General features: G+C 49.7%; 32 non-coding genes across 32 annotated transcripts; all 32 read right to left on the reverse strand.

Moving 5' to 3' along the window:
* Positions 1 to 276: 276 nt before the first annotated feature.
* On the reverse strand, positions 277 to 358 carry trnal-uag (transfer RNA leucine (anticodon UAG)). The gene has a single exon. It is a non-coding gene; the product is annotated as a tRNA-Leu (tRNA).
* Positions 359 to 737: 379 nt separating this feature from the next.
* Positions 738 to 819, reverse strand: trnal-aag (transfer RNA leucine (anticodon AAG)). The gene has a single exon. It is a non-coding gene; the product is annotated as a tRNA-Leu (tRNA).
* Positions 820 to 1186: 367 nt separating this feature from the next.
* trnal-uag (transfer RNA leucine (anticodon UAG)) lies at positions 1187 to 1268 on the reverse strand. Its single transcript has one exon. It is a non-coding gene; the product is annotated as a tRNA-Leu (tRNA).
* Positions 1269 to 2501: 1233 nt separating this feature from the next.
* trnal-aag (transfer RNA leucine (anticodon AAG)) lies at positions 2502 to 2583 on the reverse strand. Its single transcript has one exon. It is a non-coding gene; the product is annotated as a tRNA-Leu (tRNA).
* Positions 2584 to 2950: 367 nt separating this feature from the next.
* Positions 2951 to 3032, reverse strand: trnal-uag (transfer RNA leucine (anticodon UAG)). Its single transcript has one exon. It is a non-coding gene; the product is annotated as a tRNA-Leu (tRNA).
* A 772-nt stretch (positions 3033 to 3804) lies between these two features.
* Positions 3805 to 3886, reverse strand: trnal-uag (transfer RNA leucine (anticodon UAG)). The gene has a single exon. It is a non-coding gene; the product is annotated as a tRNA-Leu (tRNA).
* Positions 3887 to 4265: 379 nt separating this feature from the next.
* On the reverse strand, positions 4266 to 4347 carry trnal-aag (transfer RNA leucine (anticodon AAG)). Its single transcript has one exon. It is a non-coding gene; the product is annotated as a tRNA-Leu (tRNA).
* A 367-nt stretch (positions 4348 to 4714) lies between these two features.
* Positions 4715 to 4796, reverse strand: trnal-uag (transfer RNA leucine (anticodon UAG)). Its single transcript has one exon. It is a non-coding gene; the product is annotated as a tRNA-Leu (tRNA).
* A 379-nt stretch (positions 4797 to 5175) lies between these two features.
* Positions 5176 to 5257, reverse strand: trnal-aag (transfer RNA leucine (anticodon AAG)). The gene has a single exon. It is a non-coding gene; the product is annotated as a tRNA-Leu (tRNA).
* An 816-nt stretch (positions 5258 to 6073) lies between these two features.
* Positions 6074 to 6155, reverse strand: trnal-uag (transfer RNA leucine (anticodon UAG)). Its single transcript has one exon. It is a non-coding gene; the product is annotated as a tRNA-Leu (tRNA).
* A 379-nt stretch (positions 6156 to 6534) lies between these two features.
* Positions 6535 to 6616, reverse strand: trnal-aag (transfer RNA leucine (anticodon AAG)). The gene has a single exon. It is a non-coding gene; the product is annotated as a tRNA-Leu (tRNA).
* Positions 6617 to 6983: 367 nt separating this feature from the next.
* Positions 6984 to 7065, reverse strand: trnal-uag (transfer RNA leucine (anticodon UAG)). The gene has a single exon. It is a non-coding gene; the product is annotated as a tRNA-Leu (tRNA).
* Positions 7066 to 7444: 379 nt separating this feature from the next.
* On the reverse strand, positions 7445 to 7526 carry trnal-aag (transfer RNA leucine (anticodon AAG)). The gene has a single exon. It is a non-coding gene; the product is annotated as a tRNA-Leu (tRNA).
* A 367-nt stretch (positions 7527 to 7893) lies between these two features.
* On the reverse strand, positions 7894 to 7975 carry trnal-uag (transfer RNA leucine (anticodon UAG)). The gene has a single exon. It is a non-coding gene; the product is annotated as a tRNA-Leu (tRNA).
* A 772-nt stretch (positions 7976 to 8747) lies between these two features.
* Positions 8748 to 8829, reverse strand: trnal-uag (transfer RNA leucine (anticodon UAG)). The gene has a single exon. It is a non-coding gene; the product is annotated as a tRNA-Leu (tRNA).
* A 379-nt stretch (positions 8830 to 9208) lies between these two features.
* Positions 9209 to 9290, reverse strand: trnal-aag (transfer RNA leucine (anticodon AAG)). Its single transcript has one exon. It is a non-coding gene; the product is annotated as a tRNA-Leu (tRNA).
* Positions 9291 to 9657: 367 nt separating this feature from the next.
* trnal-uag (transfer RNA leucine (anticodon UAG)) lies at positions 9658 to 9739 on the reverse strand. The gene has a single exon. It is a non-coding gene; the product is annotated as a tRNA-Leu (tRNA).
* A 379-nt stretch (positions 9740 to 10118) lies between these two features.
* Positions 10119 to 10200, reverse strand: trnal-aag (transfer RNA leucine (anticodon AAG)). Its single transcript has one exon. It is a non-coding gene; the product is annotated as a tRNA-Leu (tRNA).
* Positions 10201 to 10567: 367 nt separating this feature from the next.
* trnal-uag (transfer RNA leucine (anticodon UAG)) lies at positions 10568 to 10649 on the reverse strand. Its single transcript has one exon. It is a non-coding gene; the product is annotated as a tRNA-Leu (tRNA).
* A 379-nt stretch (positions 10650 to 11028) lies between these two features.
* Positions 11029 to 11110, reverse strand: trnal-aag (transfer RNA leucine (anticodon AAG)). The gene has a single exon. It is a non-coding gene; the product is annotated as a tRNA-Leu (tRNA).
* Positions 11111 to 11477: 367 nt separating this feature from the next.
* Positions 11478 to 11559, reverse strand: trnal-uag (transfer RNA leucine (anticodon UAG)). Its single transcript has one exon. It is a non-coding gene; the product is annotated as a tRNA-Leu (tRNA).
* A 379-nt stretch (positions 11560 to 11938) lies between these two features.
* trnal-aag (transfer RNA leucine (anticodon AAG)) lies at positions 11939 to 12020 on the reverse strand. The gene has a single exon. It is a non-coding gene; the product is annotated as a tRNA-Leu (tRNA).
* A 367-nt stretch (positions 12021 to 12387) lies between these two features.
* Positions 12388 to 12469, reverse strand: trnal-uag (transfer RNA leucine (anticodon UAG)). The gene has a single exon. It is a non-coding gene; the product is annotated as a tRNA-Leu (tRNA).
* Positions 12470 to 12848: 379 nt separating this feature from the next.
* On the reverse strand, positions 12849 to 12930 carry trnal-aag (transfer RNA leucine (anticodon AAG)). The gene has a single exon. It is a non-coding gene; the product is annotated as a tRNA-Leu (tRNA).
* Positions 12931 to 13297: 367 nt separating this feature from the next.
* On the reverse strand, positions 13298 to 13379 carry trnal-uag (transfer RNA leucine (anticodon UAG)). The gene has a single exon. It is a non-coding gene; the product is annotated as a tRNA-Leu (tRNA).
* Positions 13380 to 13758: 379 nt separating this feature from the next.
* trnal-aag (transfer RNA leucine (anticodon AAG)) lies at positions 13759 to 13840 on the reverse strand. The gene has a single exon. It is a non-coding gene; the product is annotated as a tRNA-Leu (tRNA).
* Positions 13841 to 14207: 367 nt separating this feature from the next.
* On the reverse strand, positions 14208 to 14289 carry trnal-uag (transfer RNA leucine (anticodon UAG)). Its single transcript has one exon. It is a non-coding gene; the product is annotated as a tRNA-Leu (tRNA).
* A 379-nt stretch (positions 14290 to 14668) lies between these two features.
* trnal-aag (transfer RNA leucine (anticodon AAG)) lies at positions 14669 to 14750 on the reverse strand. The gene has a single exon. It is a non-coding gene; the product is annotated as a tRNA-Leu (tRNA).
* A 367-nt stretch (positions 14751 to 15117) lies between these two features.
* trnal-uag (transfer RNA leucine (anticodon UAG)) lies at positions 15118 to 15199 on the reverse strand. Its single transcript has one exon. It is a non-coding gene; the product is annotated as a tRNA-Leu (tRNA).
* A 379-nt stretch (positions 15200 to 15578) lies between these two features.
* Positions 15579 to 15660, reverse strand: trnal-aag (transfer RNA leucine (anticodon AAG)). The gene has a single exon. It is a non-coding gene; the product is annotated as a tRNA-Leu (tRNA).
* A 367-nt stretch (positions 15661 to 16027) lies between these two features.
* On the reverse strand, positions 16028 to 16109 carry trnal-uag (transfer RNA leucine (anticodon UAG)). Its single transcript has one exon. It is a non-coding gene; the product is annotated as a tRNA-Leu (tRNA).
* Positions 16110 to 16488: 379 nt separating this feature from the next.
* trnal-aag (transfer RNA leucine (anticodon AAG)) lies at positions 16489 to 16570 on the reverse strand. Its single transcript has one exon. It is a non-coding gene; the product is annotated as a tRNA-Leu (tRNA).
* Between the last annotated feature and the right edge of the window lie 696 nt (positions 16571 to 17266).

A 17266-nucleotide genomic window follows, 5' to 3' on the forward strand; every position in this document is an offset into this window, starting at 1 on the left:
ATATTTGGGGTCAACCTCGTGCCGCACTGCATTGGTGAGAACAATATAACTTTTGAGATCATTTACTAAGCAACTGATCTTTTACAAAAATTAATAAAACAGACGCCCAGTGAACACAGAGGATGTGGAAATCAGTCTAACAAAAGCCCACCACAAGGACATCTGCCGTTCATTGATACTACACCAACATCGTACACGCAAGGTCTTGCCACAGACATTTTCAACATGGCGCTTTTCCAAGGATGGACCGAGCCAACATCTTCACAAAAGCTTCGCTGGCAGTGGTGGGATTCGAACCCACGCCTCCACAGAGACTGGAGCCTAAATCCAGCGCCTTCGACCACTCGGCCACACTACCTCCTACAAGCCCCAGCCCTCTTATTCCTAGCCAAAACAGAAGGGGGCGTAACACGCGAGCTAGAGAATCTCAGTCAAGTCATCTATTGGCAGATGCAGACAAAGAAGCGCTAGATTCCTAAGACTTCGGACTGGCCGACGCGGCTTTTTGGTTTGCTTTATACGGCCGCCTGCGTGTTGGGCATTCTTTTGATGTGTTCTCCGTTGGTTCGGCCAGCTTGGGCCATCCTACGCCCTTTGAATATTGGAGAACTTGAAGGAATTGAAGAAACGTCAAGCCGACTCTTCCAAGTTGCTGCTGTTGAAAAGAGCAACAGAGGGCGCCAAGTTGAGTATAAGCTGCTCAACAGCTTGGATGGTGGTTTCTTCAAAACCTTCTTTGGCAGCGGTGGGATTTGAACCCACGCCTCCGAAGAGACTGGAGCCTTAATCCAGCGCCTTAGACCGCTCGGCCACGCTACCGGCTTTGTGCGGCTTTCGCACTGCAATGGCAACGGCATAGTTTATCCACTTGGACGCTAAAGTGTCTGCTTTTCTTCTTCTATCGGCGGACATATTTGGGGTCAACCTCGTGCCGCACTGCATTGGTGAGAACAATATAACTTTTGAGATCATTTACTAAGCAACTGATCTTTTACAAAAATTAATAAAACAGATGCCCAGTGAACACAGAGGATGTGGAAATCAGTCTAACAAAAGCCCACCACAAGGACATCTGCCGTTCATTGATACTACACCAACATCGTACACGCAAGGTCTTGCCACAGACATTTTCAACATGGCGCTTTTCCAAGGATGGAACGAGCCAACATCTTCACAAAAGCTTCGCTGGCAGTGGTGGGATTCGAACCCACGCCTCCACAGAGACTGGAGCCTAAATCCAGCGCCTTCGACCACTCGGCCACACTACCTCCGAGAAGCCCCGGCCCTCTTATTCCTAGCCAAAACAGAAGGGGGCGTAACACGCGAGCTAGAGAATCTCAGTCAAGTCATCTATTGGCAGATGCAGACAAAGAAGCGCTAGATTCCTAAGACTTCGGACTGGCCGACGCGGCTTTATGGTTTGCTTTATACGGCCGCCTGCGTGTTGGGCATTCTTTTGATGTGATCTCCGTTGGTTCGGCCAGCTTGGGCCATCCTACGCCCTTTGAATATTGGAGAACTTGAAGGAATTGAAGAAACGTCAAGCCGACTCTTCCAAGTTGCTGCTGTTGAAAAGAGAAACAGAGGGCGCCAAGTTGAGTATAAGCTGCTCAACAGCTTGGATGGTGGTTTCTTCAAAACCTTCTTTGGCAGCGGTGGGATTTGAACCCACGCCTCCGAAGAGGCTTTCGCACTGCAATGGCAACGGCATAGTTTATCCACTTGGTCGCTAAAGTGTCTGCTTTTCTTCTTCTATCGGCGGACATATTTGGGGTCAACCTCGTGCCGCACTGCATTGGTGAGAACAATATAACTTTTGAGATCATTTACTAAGCAACTGATCTTTTACAAAAATTAATAAAACAGACGCCCAGTGAACACAGAGGATGTGAAAATCAGTCTAACAAAAGCCCACCACAAGGACATCTGCCGTTCATTGATACTACACCAACATCGTACACGCAAGGTCTTGCCACAGACATTTTCAACATGGCGCTTTTCCAAGGATGGACCGAGCCAACATCTTCACAAAAGCTTCGCTGGCAGTGGTGGGATTCGAACCCACGCCTCCACAGAGACTGGAGCCTAAATCCAGCGTCTTCGACCACTCGGCCACACTACCTCCGAGAAGCCCCGGCCCTCTTATTCCTAGCCAAAACAGAAGGGGGCGTAACACGCGAGCTAGAGAATCTCAGTCAAGTCATCTATTGGCAGATGCAGACAAAGAAGCGCTAGATTCCTAAGACTTCGGACTGGCCGACGCGGCTTTATGGTTTGCTTTATACGGCCGCCTGCGTGTTGGGCATTCTTTTGATGTGATCTCCGTTGGTTCGGCCAGCTTGGGCCATCCTACGCCCTTTGAATATTGGAGAACTTGAAGGAATTGAAGAAACGTCAAGCCGACTCTTCCAAGTTGCTGCTGTTGAAAAGAGCAACAGAGGGCGCCAAGTTGAGTATAAGCTGCTCAACAGCTTGGATGGTGGTTTCTTCAAAACCTTCTTTGGCAGCGGTGGGATTTGAACCCACGCCTCCGAAGAGACTGGAGCCTTAATCCAGCGCCTTAGACCGCTCGGCCACGCTACCGGCTTCGTGCGGCTTTCGCACTGCAATGGCAACGGCATAGTTTATCCACTTGGACGCTAAAGTGTCTGCTTTTCTTCTTCTATCGGCGGACATATTTGGGGTCAACCTCGTGCCGCACTGCATTGGTGAGAACAATATAACTTTTGAGATCATTTACTAAGCAACTGATCTTTTACAAAAATTAATAAAACAGATGCCCAGTGAACACAGAGGATGTGGAAATCAGTCTAACAAAAGCCCACCACAAGGACATCTGCCGTTCATTGATACTACACCAACATCGTACACGCAAGGTCTTGCCACAGACATTTTCAACATGGCGCTTTTCCAAGGATGGAACGAGCCAACATCTTCACAAAAGCTTCGCTGGCAGTGGTGGGATTCGAACCCACGCCTCCACAGAGACTGGAGCCTAAATCCAGCGCCTTCGACCACTCGGCCACACTACCTCCGAGAAGCCCCGGCCCTCTTATTCCTAGCCAAAACAGAAGGGGGCGTAACACGCGAGCTAGAGAATCTCAGTCAAGTCATCTATTGGCAGATGCAGACAAAGAAGCGCTAGATTCCTAAGACTTCGGACTGGCCGACGCGGCTTTATGGTTTGCTTTATACGGCCGCCTGCGTGTTGGGCATTCTTTTGATGTGATCTCCGTTGGTTCGGCCAGCTTGGGCCATCCTACGCCCTTTGAATATTGGAGAACTTGAAGGAATTGAAGAAACGTCAAGCCGACTCTTCCAAGTTGCTGCTGTTGAAAAGAGCAACAGAGGGCGCCAAGTTGAGTATAAGCTGCTCAACAGCTTGGATGGTGGTTTCTTCAAAACCTTCTTTGGCAGCGGTGGGATTTGAACCCACGCCTCCGAAGAGGCTTTCGCACTGCAATGGCAACGGCATAGTTTATCCACTTGGTCGCTAAAGTGTCTGCTTTTCTTCTTTTATCGGCGGACATATTTGGGGTCAACCTCGTGCCGCACTGCATTGGTGAGAACAATATAACTTTTGAGATCATTTACTAAGCAACTGATCTTTTACAAAAATTAATAAAACAGACGCCCAGTGAACACAGAGGATGTGAAAATCAGTCTAACAAAAGCCCACCACAAGGACATCTGCCGTTCATTGATACTACACCAACATCGTACACGCAAGGTCTTGCCACAGACATTTTCAACATGGCGCTTTTCCAAGGATGGACCGAGCCAACATCTTCACAAAAGCTTCGCTGGCAGTGGTGGGATTCGAACCCACGCCTCCACAGAGACTGGAGCCTAAATCCAGCGCCTTCGACCACTCGGCCACACTACCTCCGAGAAGCCCCGGCCCTCTTATTCCTAGCCAAAACAGAAGGGGGCGTAACACACGAGCTAGAGAATCTCAGTCAAGTCATCTATTGGCAGATGCAGACAAAGAAGCGCTAGATTCCTAAGACTTCGGACTGGCCGACGCGGCTTTATGGTTTGCTTTATACGGCCGCCTGCGTGTTGGGCATTCTTTTGATGTGTTCTCCGTTGGTTCGGCCAGCTTGGGCCATCCTACGCCCTTTGAATATTGGAGAACTTGAAGGAATTGAAGAAACGTCAAGCCGACTCTTCCAAGTTGCTGCTGTTGAAAAGAGCAACAGAGGGCGCCAATTTGAGTATAAGCTGCTCAACAGCTTGGATGGTGGTTTCTTCAAAACCTTCTTTGGCAGCGGTGGGATTTGAACCCACGCCTCCGAAGAGACTGGAGCCTTAATCCAGCGCCTTAGACCGCTCGGCCACGCTACCGGCTTCGTGCGGCTTTCGCACTGCAATGGCAACGGCATAGTTTATCCACTTGGACACTAAAGTGTCTGCTTTTCTTCTTCTATCGGCGGACATATTTGGGGTCAACCTCGTGCCGCACTGCATTGGTGAGAACAATATAACTTTTGAGATCATTTACTAAGCAACTGATCTTTTACAAAAATTAATAAAACAGACGCCCAGTGAACACAGAGGATGTGGAAATCAGTCTAACAAAAGCCCACCACAAGGACATCTGCCGTTCATTGATACTACACCAACATCGTACACGCAAGGTCTTGCCACAGACATTTTCAACATGGCGCTTTTCCAAGGATGGACCGAGCCAACATCTTCACAAAAGCTTCGCTGGCAGTGGTGGGATTCGAACCCACGCCTCCACAGAGACTGGAGCCTAAATCCAGCGCCTTCGACCACTCGGCCACACTACCTCCGAGAAGCCCCGGCCCTCTTATTCCTAGCCAAAACAGAAGGGGGCGTAACACGCGAGCTAGAGAATCTCAGTCAAGTCATCTATTGGCAGATGCAGACAAAGAAGCGCTAGATTCCTAAGACTTCGGACTGGCCGACGCGGCTTTATGGTTTGCTTTATACGGCCGCCTGCGTGTTGGGCATTCTTTTGATGTGTTCTCCGTTGGTTCGGCCAGCTTGGGCCATCCTACGCCCTTTGAATATTGGAGAACTTGAAGGAATTGAAGAAACGTCAAGCCGACTCTTCCAAGTTGCTGCTGTTGAAAAGAGCAACAGAGGGCGCCAAGTTGAGTATAAGCTGCTCAACAGCTTGGATGGTGGTTTCTTCAAAACCTTCTTTGGCAGCGGTGGGATTTGAACCCACGCCTCCGAAGAGACTGGAGCCTTAATCCAGCGCCTTAGACCGCTCGGCCACGCTACCGGCTTCGTGCGGCTTTCGCACTGCAATGGCAACGGCATAGTTTATCCACTTGGACGCTAAAGTGTCTGCTTTTCTTCTTCTATCGGCGGACATATTTGGGGTCAACCTCGTGCCGCACTGCATTGGTGAGAACAATATAAATTTTGAGATCATTTACTAAGCAACTGATCTTTTACAAAAATTAATAAAACAGACGCCCAGTGAACACAGAGGATGTGGAAATCAGTCTAACAAAAGCCCACCACAAGGACATCTGCCGTTCATTGATACTACACCAACATCGTACACGCAAGGTCTTGCCACAGACATTTTCAACATGGCGCTTTTCCAAGGATGGACCGAGCCAACATCTTCACAAAAGCTTCGCTGGCAGTGGTGGGATTCGAACCCACGCCTCCACAGAGACTGGAGCCTTAATCCAGCGCCTTAGACCGCTCGGCCACGCTACCGGCTTCGTGCGGCTTTCGCACTGCAATGGCAACGGCATAGTTTATCCACTTGGACGCTAAAGTGTCTGCTTTTCTTCTTCTATCGGCGGACATATTTGGGGTCAACCTCGTGCCGCACTGCATTGGTGAGAACAATATAAATTTTGAGATCATTTACTAAGCAACTGATCTTTTACAAAAATTAATAAAACAGACGCCCAGTGAACACAGAGGATGTGGAAATCAGTCTAACAAAAGCCCACCACAAGGACATCTGCCGTTCATTGATACTACACCAACATCGTACACGCAAGGTCTTGCCACAGACATTTTCAACATGGCGCTTTTCCAAGGATGGACCGAGCCAACATCTTCACAAAAGCTTCGCTGGCAGTGGTGGGATTCGAACCCACGCCTCCACAGAGACTGGAGCCTAAATCCAGCGCCTTCGACCACTCGGCCACACTACCTCCGAGAAGCCCCGGCCCTCTTATTCCTAGCCAAAACAGAAGGGGGCGTAACACGCGAGCTAGAGAATCTCAGTCAAGTCATCTATTGGCAGATGCAGACAAAGAAGCGCTAGATTCCTAAGACTTCGGACTGGCCGACGCGGCTTTATGGTTTGCTTTATACGGCCGCCTGCGTGTTGGGCATTCTTTTGATGTGTTCTCCGTTGGTTCGGCCAGCTTGGGCCATCCTACGCCCTTTGAATATTGGAGAACTTGAAGGAATTGAAGAAACGTCAAGCCGACTCTTCCAAGTTGCTGCTGTTGAAAAGAGCAACAGAGGGCGCCAATTTGAGTATAAGCTGCTCAACAGCTTGGATGGTGGTTTCTTCAAAATCTTCTTTGGCAGCGGTGGGATTTGAACCCACGCCTCCGAAGAGACTGGAGCCTTAATCCAGCGCCTTAGACCGCTCGGCCACGCTACCGGCTTCGTGCGGCTTTCGCACTGCAATGGCAACGTCATAGTTTATCCACTTGGACGCTAAAGTGTCTGCTTTTCTTCTTCTATCGGCGGACATATTTGGGGTCAACCTCGTGCCGCACTGCATTGGTGAGAACAATATAACTTTTGAGATCATTTACTAAGCAACTGATCTTTTACAAAAATTAATAAAACAGACGCCCAGTGAACACAGAGGATGTGGAAATCAGTCTAACAAAAGCCCACCACAAGGACATCTGCCGTTCATTGATACTACACCAACATCGTACACGCAAGGTCTTGCCACAGACATTTTCAACATGGCGCTTTTCCAAGGATGGACCGAGCCAACATCTTCACAAAAGCTTCGCTGGCAGTGGTGGGATTCGAACCCACGCCTCCACAGAGACTGGAGCCTAAATCCAGCGCCTTCGACCACTCGGCCACACTACCTCCTAGAAGCCCCGGCCCTCTTATTCCTAGCCAAAACAGAAGGGGGCGTAACACGCGAGCTAGAGAATCTCAGTCAAGTCATCTATTGGCAGATGCAGACAAAGAAGCGCTAGATTCCTAAGACTTCGGACTGGCCGACGCGGCTTTATGGTTTGCTTTATACGGCCGCCTGCGTGTTGGGCATTCTTTTGATGTGTTCTCCGTTGGTTCGGCCAGCTTGGGCCATCCTACGCCCTTTGAATATTGGAGAACTTGAAGGAATTGAAGAAACGTCAAGCCGACTCTTCCAAGTTGCTGCTGTTGAAAAGAGCAACAGAGGGCGCCAATTTGAGTATAAGCTGCTCAACAGCTTGGATGGTGGTTTCTTCAAAACCTTCTTTGGCAGCGGTGGGATTTGAACCCACGCCTCCGAAGAGACTGGAGCCTTAATCCAGCGCCTTAGACCGCTCGGCCACGCTACCGGCTTCGTGTGGCTTTCGCACTGCAATGGCAACGTCATAGTTTATCCACTTGGACGCTAAAGTGTCTGCTTTTCTTCTTCTATCGGCGGACATATTTGGGGTCAACCTCGTGCCGCACTGCATTGGTGAGAACAATATAACTTTTGAGATCATTTACTAAGCAACTGATCTTTTACAAAAATTAATAAAACAGACGCCCAGTGAACACAGAGGATGTGGAAATCAGTCTAACAAAAGCCCACCACAAGGACATCTGCCGTTCATTGATACTACACCAACATCGTACACGCAAGGTCTTGCCACAGACATTTTCAACATGGCGCTTTTCCAAGGATGGACCGAGCCAACATCTTCACAAAAGCTTCGCTGGCAGTGGTGGGATTCGAACCCACGCCTCCACAGAGACTGGAGCCTAAATCCAGCGCCTTCGACCACTCGGCCACACTACCTCCTAGAAGCCCCGGCCCTCTTATTCCTAGCCAAAACAGAAGGGGGCGTAACACGCGAGCTAGAGAATCTCAGTCAAGTCATCTATTGGCAGATGCAGACAAAGAAGCGCTAGATTCCTAAGACTTCGGACTGGCCGACGCGGCTTTATGGTTTGCTTTATACGGCCGCCTGCGTGTTGGGCATTCTTTTGATGTGTTCTCCGTTGGTTCGGCCAGCTTGGGCCATCCTACGCCCTTTGAATATTGGAGAACTTGAAGGAATTGAAGAAACGTCAAGCTGACTCTTCCAAGTTGCTGCTGTTGAAAAGAGCAACAGAGGGCGCCAAGTTGAGTATAAGCTGCTCAACAGCTTGGATGGTGGTTTCTTCAAAACCTTCTTTGGCAGCGGTGGGATTTGAACCCACGCCTCCGAAGAGGCTTTCGCACTGCAATGGCAACGGCATAGTTTATCCACTTGGTCGCTAAAGTGTCTGCTTTTCTTCTTCTATCGGCGGACATATTTGGGGTCAACCTCGTGCCGCACTGCATTGGTGAGAACAATATAACTTTTGAGATCATTTACTAAGCAACTGATCTTTTACAAAAATTAATAAAACAGACGCCCAGTGAACACAGAGGATGTGAAAATCAGTCTAACAAAAGCCCACCACAAGGACATCTGCCGTTCATTGATACTACACCAACATCGTACACGCAAGGTCTTGCCACAGACATTTTCAACATGGCGCTTTTCCAAGGATGGACCGAGCCAACATCTTCACAAAAGCTTCGCTGGCAGTGGTGGGATTCGAACCCACGCCTCCACAGAGACTGGAGCCTAAATCCAGCGCCTTCGACCACTCGGCCACACTACCTCCGAGAAGCCCCGGCCCTCTTATTCCTAGCCAAAACAGAAGGGGGCGTAACACGCGAGCTAGAGAATCTCAGTCAAGTCATCTATTGGCAGATGCAGACAAAGAAGCGCTAGATTCCTAAGACTTCGGACTGGCCGACGCGGCTTTATGGTTTGCTTTATACGGCCGCCTGCGTGTTGGGCATTCTTTTGATGTGATCTCCGTTGGTTCGGCCAGCTTGGGCCATCCTACGCCCTTTGAATATTGGAGAACTTGAAGGAATTGAAGAAACGTCAATCCGACTCTTCCAAGTTGCTGCTGTTGAAAAGAGCAACAGAGGGCGCCAAGTTGAGTATAAGCTGCTCAACAGCTTGGATGGTGGTTTCTTCAAAACCTTCTTTGGCAGCGGTGGGATTTGAACCCACGCCTCCGAAGAGACTGGAGCCTTAATCCAGCGCCTTAGACCGCTCGGCCACGCTACCGGCTTCATGCGGCTTTCGCACTGCAATGGCAACGGCATAGTTTATCCACTTGGACGCTAAAGTGTCTGCTTTTCTTCTTCTATCGGCGGACATATTTGGGGTCAACCTCGTGCCGCACTGCATTGGTGAGAACAATATAACTTTTGAGATCATTTACTAAGCAACTGATCTTTTACAAAAATTAATAAAACAGACGCCCAGTGAACACAGAGGATGTGGAAATCAGTCTAACAAAAGCCCACCACAAGGACATCTGCCGTTCATTGATACTACACCAACATCGTACACGCAAGGTCTTGCCACAGACATTTTCAACATGGCGCTTTTCCAAGGATGGACCGAGCCAACATCTTCACAAAAGCTTCGCTGGCAGTGGTGGGATTCGAACCCACGCCTCCACAGAGACTGGAGCCTAAATCCAGCGCCTTCGACCACTCGGCCACACTACCTCCTAGAAGCCCCGGCCCTCTTATTCCTAGCCAAAACAGAAGGGGGCGTAACACGCGAGCTAGAGAATCTCAGTCAAGTCATCTATTGGCAGATGCAGACAAAGAAGCGCTAGATTCCTAAGACTTCGGACTGGCCGACGCGGCTTTATGGTTTGCTTTATACGGCCGCCTGCGTGTTGGGCATTCTTTTGATGTGTTCTCCGTTGGTTCGGCCAGCTTGGGCCATCCTACGCCCTTTGAATATTGGAGAACTTGAAGGAATTGAAGAAACGTCAAGCCGACTCTTCCAAGTTGCTGCTGTTGAAAAGAGCAACAGAGGGCGCCAAGTTGAGTATAAGCTGCTCAACAGCTTGGATGGTGGCTTCTTCAAAACCTTCTTTGGCAGCGGTGGGATTTGAACCCACGCCTCCGAAGAGACTGGAGCCTTAATCCAGCGCCTTAGACCGCTCGGCCACGCTACCGGCTTCGTGCGGCTTTCGCACTGCAATGGCAATGGCATAGTTTATCCACTTGGACGCTAAAGTGTCTGCTTTTCTTCTTCTATCGGCGGACATATTTGGGGTCAACCTCGTGCCGCACTGCATTGGTGAGAACAATATAACTTTTGAGATCATTTACTAAGCAACTGATCTTTTACAAAAATTAATAAAACAGACGCCCAGTGAACACAGAGGATGTGGAAATCAGTCTAACAAAAGCCCACCACAAGGACATCTGCCGTTCATTGATACTACACCAACATCGTACACGCAAGGTCTTGCCACAGACATTTTCAACATGGCGCTTTTCCAAGGATGGACCGAGCCAACATCTTCACAAAAGCTTCGCTGGCAGTGGTGGGATTCGAACCCACGCCTCCACAGAGACTGGAGCCTAAATCCAGCGCCTTCGACCACTCGGCCACACTACCTCCGAGAAGCCCCGGCCCTCTTATTCCTAGCCAAAACAGAAGGGGGCGTAACACGCGAGCTAGAGAATCTCAGTCAAGTCATCTATTGGCAGATGCAGACAAAGAAGCGCTAGATTCCTAAGACTTCGGACTGGCCGACGCGGCTTTATGGTTTGCTTTATACGGCCGCCTGCGTGTTGGGCATTCTTTTGATGTGATCTCCGTTGGTTCGGCCAGCTTGGGCCATCCTACGCCCTTTGAATATTGGAGAACTTGAAGGAATTGAAGAAACGTCAAGCCGACTCTTCCAAGTTGCTGCTGTTGAAAAGAGCAACAGAGGGCGCCAAGTTGAGTATAAGCTGCTCAACAGCTTGGATGGTGGTTTCTTCAAAACCTTCTTTGGCAGCGGTGGGATTTGAACCCACGCCTCCGAAGAGACTGGAGCCTTAATCCAGCGCCTTAGACCGCTCGGCCACGCTACCGGCTTTGTGCGGCTTTCGCACTGCAATGGCAACGGCATAGTTTATCCACTTGGACGCTAAAGTGTCTGCTTTTCTTCTTCTATCGGCGGACATATTTGGGGTCAACCTCGTGCCGCACTGCATTGGTGAGAACAATATAACTTTTGAGATCATTTACTAAGCAACTGATCTTTTACAAAAATTAATAAAACAGACGCCCAGTGAACACAGAGGATGTGGAAATCAGTCTAACAAAAGCCCACCACAAGGACATCTGCCGTTCATTGATACTACACCAACATCGTACACGCAAGGTCTTGCCACAGACATTTTCAACATGGCGCTTTTCCAAGGATGGACCGAGCCAACATCTTCACAAAAGCTTCGCTGGCAGTGGTGGGATTCGAACCCACGCCTCCACAGAGACTGGAGCCTAAATCCAGCGCCTTCGACCACTCGGCCACACTACCTCCTAGAAGCCCCGGCCCTCTTATTCCTAGCCAAAACAGAAGGGGGCGTAACACGCGAGCTAGAGAATCTCAGTCAAGTCATCTATTGGCAGATGCAGACAAAGAAGCGCTAGATTCCTAAGACTTCGGACTGGCCGACGCGGCTTTATGGTTTGCTTTATACGGCCGCCTGCGTGTTGGGCATTCTTTTGATGTGTTCTCCGTTGGTTCGGCCAGCTTGGGCCATCCTACGCCCTTTGAATATTGGAGAACTTGAAGGAATTGAAGAAACGTCAAGCCGACTCTTCCAAGTTGCTGCTGTTGAAAAGAGCAACAGAGGGCGCCAAGTTGAGTATAAGCTGCTCAACAGCTTGGATGGTGGCTTCTTCAAAACCTTCTTTGGCAGCGGTGGGATTTGAACCCACGCCTCCGAAGAGACTGGAGCCTTAATCCAGCGCCTTAGACCGCTCGGCCACGCTACCGGCTTCGTGCGGCTTTCGCACTGCAATGGCAACGGCATAGTTTATCCACTTGGACGCTAAAGTGTCTGCTTTTCTTCTTCTATCGGCGGACATATTTGGGGTCAACCTCGTGCCGCACTGCATTGGTGAGAACAATATAACTTTTGAGATCATTTACTAAGCAACTGATCTTTTACAAAAATTAATAAAACAGACGCCCAGTGAACACAGAGGATGTGGAAATCAGTCTAACAAAAGCCCACCACAAGGACATCTGCCGTTCATTGATACTACACCAACATCGTACACGCAAGGTCTTGCCACAGACATTTTCAACATGGCGCTTTTCCAAGGATGGACCGAGCCAACATCTTCACAAAAGCTTCGCTGGCAGTGGTGGGATTCGAACCCACGCCTCCACAGAGACTGGAGCCTAAATCCAGCGCCTTCGACCACTCGGCCACACTACCTCCTAGAAGCCCCGGCCCTCTTATTCCTAGCCAAAACAGAAGGGGGCGTAACACGCGAGCTAGAGAATCTCAGTCAAGTCATCTATTGGCAGATGCAGACAAAGAAGCGCTAGATTCCTAAGACTTCGGACTGGCCGACGCGGCTTTATGGTTTGCTTTATACGGCCGCCTGCGTGTTGGGCATTCTTTTGATGTGTTCTCCGTTGGTTCGGCCAGCTTGGGCCATCCTACGCCCTTTGAATATTGGAGAACTTGAAGGAATTGAAGAAACGTCAAGCCGACTCTTCCAAGTTGCTGCTGTTGAAAAGAGCAACAGAGGGCGCCAAGTTGAGTATAAGCTGCTCAACAGCTTGGATGGTGGCTTCTTCAAAACCTTCTTTGGCAGCGGTGGGATTTGAACCCACGCCTCCGAAGAGACTGGAGCCTTAATCCAGCGCCTTAGACCGCTCGGCCACGCTACCGGCTTCGTGCGGCTTTCGCACTGCAATGGCAACGGCATAGTTTATCCACTTGGACGCTAAAGTGTCTGCTTTTCTTCTTCTATCGGCGGACATATTTGGGGTCAACCTCGTGCCGCACTGCATTGGTGAGAACAATATAACTTTTGAGATCATTTACTAAGCAACTGATCTTTTACAAAAATTAATAAAACAGACGCCCAGTGAACACAGAGGATGTGGAAATCAGTCTAACAAAAGCCCACCACAAGGACATCTGCCGTTCATTGATACTACACCAACATCGTACACGCAAGGTCTTGCCACAGACATTTTCAACATGGCGCTTTTCCAAGGATGGACCGAGCCAACATCTTCACAAAAGCTTCACTGGCAGTGGTGGGATTCGAACCCACGCCTCCACAGAGACTGGAGCCTAAATCCAGCGCCTTCGACCACTCGGCCACACTACCTCCGAGAAGCCCCGGCCCTCTTATTCCTAGCCAAAACAGAAGGGGGCGTAACACGCGAGCTAGAGAATCTCAGTCAAGTCATCTATTGGCAGATGCAGACTAAGAAGCGCTAGATTCCTAAGACTTCGGACTGGCCGACGCGGCTTTATGGTTTGCTTTATACGGCCGCCTGCGTGTTGGGCATTCTTTTGATGTGTTCTCCGTTGGTTCGGCCAGCTTGGGCCATCCTACGCCCTTTGAATATTGGAGAACTTGAAGGAATTGAAGAAACGTCAAGCCGACTCTTCCAAGTTGCTGCTGTTGAAAAGAGCAACAGAGGGCGCCAATTTGAGTATAAGCTGCTCAACAGCTTGGATGGTGGTTTCTTCAAAACCTTCTTTGGCAGCGGTGGGATTTGAACCCACGCCTCCGAAGAGACTGGAGCCTTAATCCAGCGCCTTAGACCGCTCGGCCACGCTACCGGCTTCGTACGGCTTTCGCACTGCAATGGCAATGGCATAGTTTATCCACTTGGACGCTAAAGTGTCTGCTTTTCTTCTTCTATCGGCGGACATATTTGGGGTCAACCTCGTGCCGCACTGCATTGGTGAGAACAATATAACTTTTGAGATCATTTACTAAGCAACTGATCTTTTACAAAAATTAATAAAACAGACGCCCAGTGAACACAGAGGATGTGGAAATCAGTCTAACAAAAGCCCACCACAAGGACATCTGCCGTTCATTGATACTACACCAACATCGTACACGCAAGGTCTTGCCACAGACATTTTCAACATGGCGCTTTTCCAAGGATGGACCGAGCCAACATCTTCACAAAAGCTTCGCTGGCAGTGGTGGGATTCGAACCCACGCCTCCACAGAGACTGGAGCCTAAATCCAGCGCCTTCGACCACTCGGCCACACTACCTCCGAGAAGCCCCGGCCCTCTTATTCCTAGCCAAAACAGAAGGGGGCGTAACACGCGAGCTAGAGAATCTCAGTCAAGTCATCTATTGGCAGATGCAGACAAAGAAGCGCTAGATTCCTAAGACTTCGGACTGGCCGACGCGGCTTTATGGTTTGCTTTATACGGCCGCCTGCGTGTTGGGCATTCTTTTGATGTGATCTCCGTTGGTTCGGCCAGCTTGGGCCATCCTACGCCCTTTGAATATTGGAGAACTTGAAGGAATTGAAGAAACGTCAAGCCGACTCTTCCAAGTTGCTGCTGTTGAAAAGAGCAACAGAGGGCGCCAAGTTGAGTATAAGCTGCTCAACAGCTTGGATGGTGGTTTCTTCAAAACCTTCTTTGGCAGCGGTGGGATTTGAACCCACGCCTCCGAAGAGACTGGAGCCTTAATCCAGCGCCTTAGACCGCTCGGCCACGCTACCGGCTTCGTGCGGCTTTCGCACTGCAATGGCAACGGCATAGTTTATCCACTTGGACGCTAAAGTGTCTGCTTTTCTTCTTCTATCGGCGGACATATTTGGGGTCAACCTCGTGCCGCACTGCATTGGTGAGAACAATATAACTTTTGAGATCATTTACTAAGCAACTGATCTTTTACAAAAATTAATAAAACAGACGCCCAGTGAACACAGAGGATGTGGAAATCAGTCTAACAAAAGCCCACCACAAGGACATCTGCCGTTCATTGATACTACACCAACATCGTACACGCAAGGTCTTGCCACAGACATTTTCAACATGGCGCTTTTCCAAGGATGGACCGAGCCAACATCTTCACAAAAGCTTCGCTGGCAGTGGTGGGATTCGAACCCACGCCTCCACAGAGACTGGAGCCTAAATCCAGCGCCTTCGACCACTCGGCCACACTACCTCCGAGAAGCCCCGGCCCTCTTATTCCTAGCCAAAACAGAAGGGGGCGTAACACGCGAGCTAGAGAATCTCAGTCAAGTCATCTATTGGCAGATGCAGACAAAGAAGCGCTAGATTCCTAAGACTTCGGACTGGCCGACGCGGCTTTATGGTTTGCTTTATACGGCCGCCTGCGTGTTGGGCATTCTTTTGATGTGATCTCCGTTGGTTCGGCCAGCTTGGGCCATCCTACGCCCTTTGAATATTGGAGAACTTGAAGGAATTGAAGAAACGTCAAGCCGACTCTTCCAAGTTGCTGCTGTTGAAAAGAGCAACAGAGGGCGCCAAGTTGAGTATAAGCTGCTCAACAGCTTGGATGGTGGTTTCTTCAAAACCTTCTTTGGCAGCGGTGGGATTTGAACCCACGCCTCCGAAGAGACTGGAGCCTTAATCCAGCGCCTTAGACCGCTCGGCCACGCTACCGGCTTCGTGCGGCTTTCGCACTGCAATGGCAACGGCATAGTTTATCCACTTGGACGCTAAAGTGTCTGCTTTTCTTCTTCTATCGGCGGACATATTTGGGGTCAACCTCGTGCCGCACTGCATTGGTGAGAACAATATAACTTTTGAGATCATTTACTAAGCAACTGATCTTTTACAAAAATTAATAAAACAGACGCCCAGTGAACACAGAGGATGTGGAAATCAGTCTAACAAAAGCCCACCACAAGGACATCTGCCGTTCATTGATACTACACCAACATCGTACACGCAAGGTCTTGCCACAGACATTTTCAACATGGCGCTTTTCCAAGGATGGACCGAGCCAACATCTTCACAAAAGCTTCGCTGGCAGTGGTGGGATTCGAACCCACGCCTCCACAGAGACTGGAGCCTAAATCCAGCGCCTTCGACCACTCGGCCACACTACCTCCGAGAAGCCCCGGCCCTCTTATTCCTAGCCAAAACAGAAGGGGGCGTAACACGCGAGCTAGAGAATCTCAGTCAAGTCATCTATTGGCAGATGCAGACAAAGAAGCGCTAGATTCCTAAGACTTCGGACTGGCCGACGCGGCTTTATGGTTTGCTTTATACGGCCGCCTGCGTGTTGGGCATTCTTTTGATGTGTTCTCCGTTGGTTCGGCCAGCTTGGGCCATCCTACGCCCTTTGAATATTGGAGAACTTGAAGGAATTGAAGAAACGTCAAGCCGACTCTTCCAAGTTGCTGCTGTTGAAAAGAGCAACAGAGGGCGCCAAGTTGAGTATAAGCTGCTCAACAGCTTGGATGGTGGTTTCTTCAAAACCTTCTTTGGCAGCGGTGGGATTTGAACCCACGCCTCCGAAGAGACTGGAGCCTTAATCCAGCGCCTTAGACCGCTCGGCCACGCTACCGGCTTCGTGCGGCTTTCGCACTGCAATGGCAACGGCATAGTTTATCCACTTGGACGCTAAAGTGTCTGCTTTTCTTCTTCTATCGGCGGACATATTTGGGGTCAACCTCGTGCCGCACTGCATTGGTGAGAACAATATAACTTTTGAGATCATTTACTAAGCAACTGATCTTTTACAAAAATTAATAAAACAGACGCCCAGTGAACACAGAGGATGTGGAAATCAGTCTAACAAAAGCCCACCACAAGGACATCTGCCGTTCATTGATACTACACCAACATCGTACACGCAAGGTCTTGCCACAGACATTTTCAACATGGCGCTTTTCCAAGGATGGACCGAGCCAACATCTTCACAAAAGCTTCGCTGGCAGTGATGGGATTCGAACCCACGCCTCCACAGAGACTGGAGCCTAAATCCAGCGCCTTCGACCACTCGGCCACACTACCTCCGAGAAGCCCCGGCCCTCTTATTCCTAGCCAAAACAGAAGGGGGCGTAACACGCGAGCTAGAGAATCTCAGTCAAGTCATCTATTGGCAGATGCAGACTAAGAAGCGCTAGATTCCTAAGACTTCGGACTGGCCGACGCGGCTTTATGGTTTGCTTTATACGGCCGCCTGCGTGTTGGGCATTCTTTTGATGTGTTCTCCGTTGGTTCGGCCAGCTTGGGCCATCCTACGCCCTTTGAATATTGG

Source organism: Hoplias malabaricus, unplaced genomic scaffold (assembly GCF_029633855.1).
Source record: "Hoplias malabaricus isolate fHopMal1 unplaced genomic scaffold, fHopMal1.hap1 scaffold_155, whole genome shotgun sequence".
In the NCBI taxonomy this organism is placed as follows: Eukaryota; Metazoa; Chordata; class Actinopteri; order Characiformes; family Erythrinidae; genus Hoplias; species Hoplias malabaricus.